A 7,624-nucleotide genomic window follows, 5' to 3' on the forward strand; every position below is an offset into this window, starting at 1 on the left:
TCTTGGCTGATCTGGTCATTGAATAATGACTTCTCATAGGCAGCTAAGGTAAAAAAGGAGGCACTGCCTTTGTCTTCCACGCAATGGATCTCATCATCTTCTTCAAACTGCTCTTCTTCCATGACTACATTCTGGAAATGGGTCTTCGCCCTTTGGTATTCATTAGCATCTTTGCTTCTTTGCAGAATCTGCAACTACTCATTAGCTCTTCTATATGGATTGGAATTTCTAGGAGCAAAGGTATTAGGAATTCTTCCTTTCCTAGGGTGCTGCTCAACCTCTAATTTGGAGATTTAAGAGGCTAATGACTCTATCATCTTGGTCATTTTATCTATCTTGGGATCCGAAGATGATGAAGATTCGCCCCTCTGTCTCCTTCTATCAAAATTCCCCTTGAGCTTATCTGTAGCCATGATGTTTGATTCTACTTCCAAGGCTGCATCCTACATATCAGCCAAGGTAGCACATTGTCTCTCCCTTAACAATAGACAGAAGTCAGAATCAAAGGCACTAGCATAGGTGAGTTTAGCAGAGGTAGTGGTGGGTTTTACTTCAGCTGGTATCTTGTTGTACATGCGGTTAAGCCTTTTATTAAAATCAGACAACAACTCACCATTTTCCCTTTTTAAATTCCCAAACTCGGTGTGGTAGTAGAGTGGATCCTTCTTATCGCCCCACTGCTTTAGGAATGCATCATCTAAAGCCTCAATATCTGCTATAGAACTTGGGGTCAGTTCTTTGAACCATTTTCTAGCCTCTCCATCTATACTTTGGACAAAGACTCTCATCCATACATCATCTTCACTAATGTCCAGGTTATTAGCATAGCTATAGAATGATTCAATATGTTCCTCAGCTGTAACACCTTTAGTCCCAGTGAACTTAGGTATATACTTCTGATATTCTCTAGTAGGAATGACATTCAAAGGAGTTGGCAGTACCAGAGGTCCATAGCTAGCAACTATAATTTCTTCCATTTTGGTAGGTGCTGCCATAGCTGTGGTAGCTCTAAGGGTACTGGAAGTCTGAATGAATGAGGGTTGAGGAGTGACTGATAATACTAAAGGAGTATGATGGATAGGAGGAGAGGCTTCCTTTGGGCTTACAACGAAAGGAGAACCTAAAGAATAAGGAGCTCTATGAATCTCTGAGATTTTTTCTTCACTGCTAGTATTAGATGCTATACTCTCAACATGTATTTGTTCTATTATAGGATTTTCTTGAAGAGATATAGAATATTGTTTAGAGCTATTTGAACCTGATGCTCCTTTCTGCAATGCCTTTATTTCTTTGATGATTTTTTCAGGTTTAGGTACTGGGTCAGCTCGTGGGTCCTGAGGATTTCTCCGAGTATGCCTCACAAATTGAGTCAGAATTATGGAGTGGAGTCGCCAAGAAGTTCGTCCTCCAGTAGAGTTGCTAGATAGATGACTAAAACCCAAATAGTGTCAAGACTTTGTCTATCATCAAACCTAGATCTGTGTCGTCCCCCAAGGAAGCTGAGCTTCAGTCTCCTCTCCCCAGCATTGGTGCCAATTATGTTAGTACTCCAGGAAGCTCTCCTAGGTTGTAGCTCGGATATGCCTGGAAACATATAAATCTTCAATATGGTTCTATGAACTATTGGAATGGATTGGGGTTTGGATCAAGTCAGATGATAGTTTGAACTCTGTTTTCACTCAAGACGTGCCTGAACATGTTCAGCTTCACAAGGATTTTGACCACTAATGCTCAATAGTTTATATATTCAATGAATAGATGGAGAATCCTGACTGTATTAGCAGATACATACATAAACACATATGAATGTCTAGCTATAGAAAGTAAATGAAGATTACAAATCTAATTTATCAACGCAAAGATAAGATAACAGTTATCTGGCTTCGATACAGAAGAAAACATGAATAACCTATTCAAGTGCAAGCTTAGAATAGAGTAGAAGATGGAGATTGAACATGTAATAGCAAAATAAGGTTGTATTACTGGAATGAAGATGACACGCTGGGAGGAATAGAGTATCCACAGTCTCAAAAAGTTGAACCCTTTATATTTCGAACTTTCAACCATTTATAGGCTTTTTACAATGCTCTCGAACCCTCTGGAGCTCGAGATGTCTTAATCTATCCCCTCTGTCTTCTTAACTATTTGATGCCATAACTCGACAAACATGAGTTGAGAGGTCTCTTTTTCTAACAACACAGTGACCAAATCCTGGTAATTTTGTCGCATTGTCAGGTGGCTCGCTTATGCCAACGATGCTCCATGACCATTTCTATTGGTTCGGCTGCATCGTGCTATTTTTTTCCCCTTTCGGCCATATATTCTGTTATTTCAGTTCAACTATCTGACTGTCAAAAAACACTGACAGAGCCAACAAATTTCCTCCCCGAGTGACTGGTGGGAAGTGGGATACAGGATTGTTGGATCGATATAATCAATGGACAAGATCATATCACAGAGATAGAGGAATTGATATCGCATCGGCGGATTGAAAGCGAAAGGTGGTATTTCGGGTGAGATCACAAGAGGTAAGTGGTAATTCGGATTGGCACCCGATTCCACTCATCAAGTGACACATAGCAGCGAGCAGAAGAGAGGGAACCGCCTTATCGGACGGGTATCCCTCACTTGTTGCTCACCCGAAATCGTTGTGAACTATTGGTTATGATGGAGGAAGATCGACGATTGAGGATCTCATGCAAGTTGATTTGATCGGCTAAGCAACAACCGTCAGATTGAGTTCAGATCAATGGTAAAGATCTAATCGTTAATCACAGAGGTGAAGGGTTGGCGGACAATGTGATGGAATTGCAATACGCCGATGGGCGATTAAGCGATGCACGATAGTCGTTACATCGGCGAATGAAATGGATGGCAGAGATCGATCTGATCAGAGATCGGAGAATGGAGAGCACAGCGGATAAGATATGAATAGAGAGCGGACCCGCCGATATTTATGAGCGCGGGTGTATAATTTTTGAAATTTGGCTTATGGCCAAAACAGAGCAAGAGGAGACGTGGACCATCGGAGCTAAAACAGGGGACATTTTCGTTAAAATAGTAGCGCTACACCTCAGGGCTAACAATCCAAATGATATCATAAAGCATTGTCATTTACTTCATAGTGCATTCTCAGCCAAGAGGGCCCTAGCTTAGGAATGCATGGAAACACTTCTTATTTAATGCAGTTTACATTTCAAGGTTATCTTTAATAACTCTACTATTTTATGGACTCATTAGTTATTCCTTTCAACTCTACATGTTATTTATTTCATTTATTATTTATTATATTAAATATGGTATGTTACTAGAGGTTTTGGTGGCATATGAATAAGAAATATGAAGTTAAATATATGGCTCTAGGAAGTGTGTTTATCATATAAATTCTTTGGACCTACTTGCAAGACTCTTAAGTTAGTGCTTCGCAAGACTACAAGGATTATTAGAACCATCAAGTGAACTCGGTAATCCTTCTCGTCAAGTATAAATCATGACTCGTAGAAGCATTCCATTAGGCTATTTGATAGGTATAGTTAGGTATCATGATCTTTCATATATGGTGCCTTCATATGACAAGCTTACAAGCCCTTCGATCGATAGCTTAGTGTCCGCAATTTATTTAATTAAATTGTGCAATGAACACCAAAACTAGAAACTCATGAATGCATGGACCATTTTAAGAATGTGCCCACATTCATGTTTGAATGTGTTCAAAGGCACACCATTGATATATTTTCAACCATCATATTCATGCAAGCGTATGTAGTCTTAGTTTTTTATTTAGTAGATTCCTTAGAAAGAGCTTGAAAATATTATTTATAGTAAACCATTACAAAGTATTCCTTGTTTGATCCTCTAACTTTGATATGCGTAGAGATTAAAGTAATCAATCAATTGTGCTATTTTATCGTTTTTAGAAGAATATTTTGATGGATTTGTAAAAATTATTACATGTTGTCTAGTATATACTAAAAATATATCCAAATCTAAAAGAAAATGAATTGAAAAGTAATCATAGGAATGCATCAACTCATCTATTCCATTTTTTTCCATCTTTCGGAGGCATTAAACTAATGGATGAGAAAAACATATGAAATTTTAAAAAAGGACATTTGAAAAGAAAAATAAAAGTGAAGTCGATGAAGCTAAGGAGACTAGGGAGATATTAAACCGTCTCCATATAAGAGAACCCTCCAGGAGAGAATGTCTCTAATGTTCCAAATAATAAGAGGAGAAAAACTAGTGAATCAAGTTCCTAGTTAATAAAATATGAGAAATCGAACATTGCGGCGAATAATGGTAATCTTATATTATTATTGTAAAAACATTCCGTTTCATGTTATTTCAAGTGAGGAAAAAGTTGCAAATTATAGTATCCAAATATAATAAAAATGTAGAGACTTATAAAGGTAGAAGGTTGATTGTTGAGCATATAGAATTTCAAAGGTCAATATGTGTTTCTATAAAGGAGACTTTTGTGCTCTTGCAATTGAAATGAATGACGCTTCGGTATTGTGTTATAAATCCATAGTTTAAATAAAGTGGCATGTTTCGCTTGTTTCTAAAATTCTTTTAATTTTTTTTTAATGCTTGGAGAATATTCCTAGAAATCACACCTTGTTCATTATTTTCATGAGAATATTTTAATAGGTCATTATCCGCCCGAGAATGGTGGGCGAGGAAGACTGGGCACAGCTACCATACACGTTGTGGACCCTTCTCGATGTACTTTGGTTTAACATGTGGAGCGGCATCATCGTCGATTAGATAAGGTTCTGATCCTACGTTTCAGTTGTACCTGGTTTTTCCGTGAGGTATGCGAGTCATTTGCATCTCGACCTTCTCAGACATTTCTGCACAGTGCCTTTGGTAACTTATGTTTCCTCCAGAATTTCACACATTCTTTGTTTTGTCATTTTACATTTACGGTGAGGGTTCCTTCTGATGCTCTTCAGGGGAAACAAGTTGCTTTTCAACATTTTACTGTGCCTCTCGATAATCTTCAAGAGAGGGTTTAGCTAACACACCATCCCCAGTTTCCTGCGGCGTCGCAGACTTGATTTGGCGGGGAAGCACCTTCAGGTACTTACTGAGAGGTCTAGGGTTTGTTCCAGTTTTAATTTCTTTTAAGGGTTTTGTTCCATAATGTTGCCGGTTATCTAACCCATCTAATATCTTTTCCATGCATAGGGTTTGCACAGTAACGCCCTTGCTCAGCTTACTGGGTACTCGCTTGAAGGTGCTGGCGATAATTCTTGACTCTCGTTCCCGACACCAGATTCTACCTTTTCCCGGGTGCATAATTTGCCTTTTCTTTACCAGAGAGAGGTATTGAACTTACAATGTTTACTTCCCTTACTGAGGAATTTCTAATGTGACAGTTGTATCCCTTTTCAAGAGGGAGTTTTCTGAATATCTCGGGAGAAAAATAATTGGGTTTATTCCCAGGGACATATTGTGCCATAGCTAAATCTGTCCTCAGTTACGCTTTTTTTTTCATTACCTTCACCTCCGGCTCGATCATTTACACCGAGACCTCTGCGCAAAAAAAAACTCTGCAACTTGGCTACTTATCCTCCAATTCACTGACATTGCAGGTGAGGTCTTCTTTTTCCTTTTTTATAGCCGTGTCTGCCACGGTCTCTCCTCAATTGTGTCGCTTATTTTTTTTGGTGTTCGTTCGAGGGTTTTCATTCTCACCCCACAACAAACCGTGGTTGGTGTATCATCTGGTCAAAGCGTCGATTCATCAAGGTATTATTTCCTGGCGGTATTTACTTTCGAGCATCTTGGTTTTATTATAGAGGAAATTTACAAAGGAAATTTTTTCATTCTTGATGGCAGAACAAGTAGCAAGGTCAGAGGCAACAAACTTGATTCTTAGCGTGGACAACCTAAAGAAGCTGCATGTAAGGGTTTCAAAATTTACCTGGGATGAAATTGCTCTCCGGGGTTTCCTTCTAAGAAGTGCTCTTTCTCTCCAAACAATGACACTTACATTACCCATTTTCCCTCAATATGTCCATAACAATATATCCATAAGGAGATATTCTTAAGGCAGCTTTTGGGTTTGGAAAGATCTTCTGGAAAGGCTTCGATAATTATAAAAGAAAATCATAGTCAATACTGCAAGGGGTGTTGGCGTTCTTCAGATAACTAATGAACAAGGGGTTTTCCCAAAACACCAGTAGCTTCACAGAGACAATATTCTATATAGGCTTGGGGGTTGAATTGGTATTTTGATACTTTTGCGTGATTATTAAGCTTAGTTTTTTGCTTCAATATTTTCACGGCCAGTATCTCATGATATTTTACCTGTATTTATGGCTTTTTGAAGTCACTTCAACTTTATTTGGCATGTCTTTCTTTTTCTTTAATGTTTTCATGATGCTTGGAATTGGACGACAGTGAGCTCTGAACTTGGTAACACAATTATTCTATGTGAGTGTAACGGTGAGTTTGTTTGGGCATTTTCCATTAATAAACATGAGAGTTTTTAGCATTTTCCATTAATAAACGCAAGATTGTTTATAGCATTTGACATTCATAAATTTTGAAGTGAGGGAACTTTGATTTAGGTTTTTTATTTGCCATGGATAAATAGTATTTAAATGTTTTCTGTCATTCTGTTTTTCTTTTAAACTATAAACACTGTAAACCTTTAGCTGAAAGTCTAACAGATTGTCTTTGAAAAGCGTGTAGATAGAACTATTGGAAATTTGGTCTGTTGTACCATAGTTAAGAGCCAAATACTTCATAATCCTTCTCATGGAAAGGTATTATTCGAGGTTGTGTACATTCATGGATTGTTCTGATGGTTGTTGCGCAGCGTACTCGGTTCAATAGTTTAGGGCATTTTTCAGTTTTGGATGTTTTCATTGAGCAACTGACCCATTTGACAAAGGATGTTATTTTTTATTGTTTTCTTAAATCATAATTTTAATATCATTTTAGCGTTGTGTACATTCCATTTTAGGGCTTCGTTGAATAGGACCCAACCACTAGGATTGATACTCATAATTAAAAAATATAATTTCTATTACTAGATCGGATATGTATAGTGTGAGTTAAGTTACGTAAAATTTGACTCGATTTAACATGGTTAACTTTGTCTTTCTTTCTAAAATATCATAGGTTTATATTCACGAGGATAGCATATCATTATAATTATAATTTCTATTATAATTTGTTTAGTAATTATTGACTTCGCATGTGATTAGTTTGAGTGATTATAATTACTTAGGTTTTTATATTATAATAGATAAATAAAAACAATTCATATTAGTTTGAGCGATCATAATTACTCACGTTTCTATATTATAATAGATAAATAAAAATTTAAACAATATATTGTTTCACTTTAAAGTTGACCATATCATTGACACAAAATTATACTTTTTTTAAAACCTCAATTATAAAAGGGTCATATGATAAGGTTGATAAAATACAATTGGAAAATTAGAAAGAAGTTAAAAAGATACTTGATATTGTAAATTATTTTAAGAATGTTATAAAATATATTTAACTTCTCTTAGTCGAAGGGGACAATAAAACATGCTTTCTTTTCTTACAAGTTGGATATCATCGAATTTATTAGATGCATTAACAAGTCAACGAATTGAAT

At 36.8% G+C, this 7,624-nt stretch overlaps 1 long non-coding RNA gene across 4 annotated transcripts; it reads left to right on the forward strand.

Moving 5' to 3' along the window:
* The first annotated feature begins 4,675 nt into the window (after window positions 1-4,675).
* LOC149165971 (uncharacterized) lies at window positions 4,676-6,536 on the forward strand. 4 transcript variants are annotated; one of them, XR_016260379.1, is made up of 4 exons: window positions 4,676-4,814; window positions 4,956-5,082; window positions 5,191-5,754; window positions 5,845-6,536. It is a non-coding gene; the product is annotated as an uncharacterized LOC149165971 (long non-coding RNA). The 4 variants fall into 4 exon arrangements; XR_016260378.1 differs by having other exon boundaries at window positions 4,737-4,869; XR_016260380.1 differs by lacking the exon at window positions 4,676-4,814 and having other exon boundaries at window positions 4,821-5,082; window positions 5,191-5,328; window positions 5,449-5,754.
* Window positions 6,537-7,624: the final 1,088 nt, after the last annotated feature.

The sequence above is a fragment of the Pinus tabuliformis genome, chromosome 5_1 (genome assembly GCF_031772625.1).
Source record: "Pinus tabuliformis cultivar Carrire ecotype Pingquan chromosome 5_1, CPIR1, whole genome shotgun sequence".
NCBI lineage: Eukaryota > Viridiplantae > Streptophyta > Pinopsida > Pinales > Pinaceae > Pinus > Pinus tabuliformis.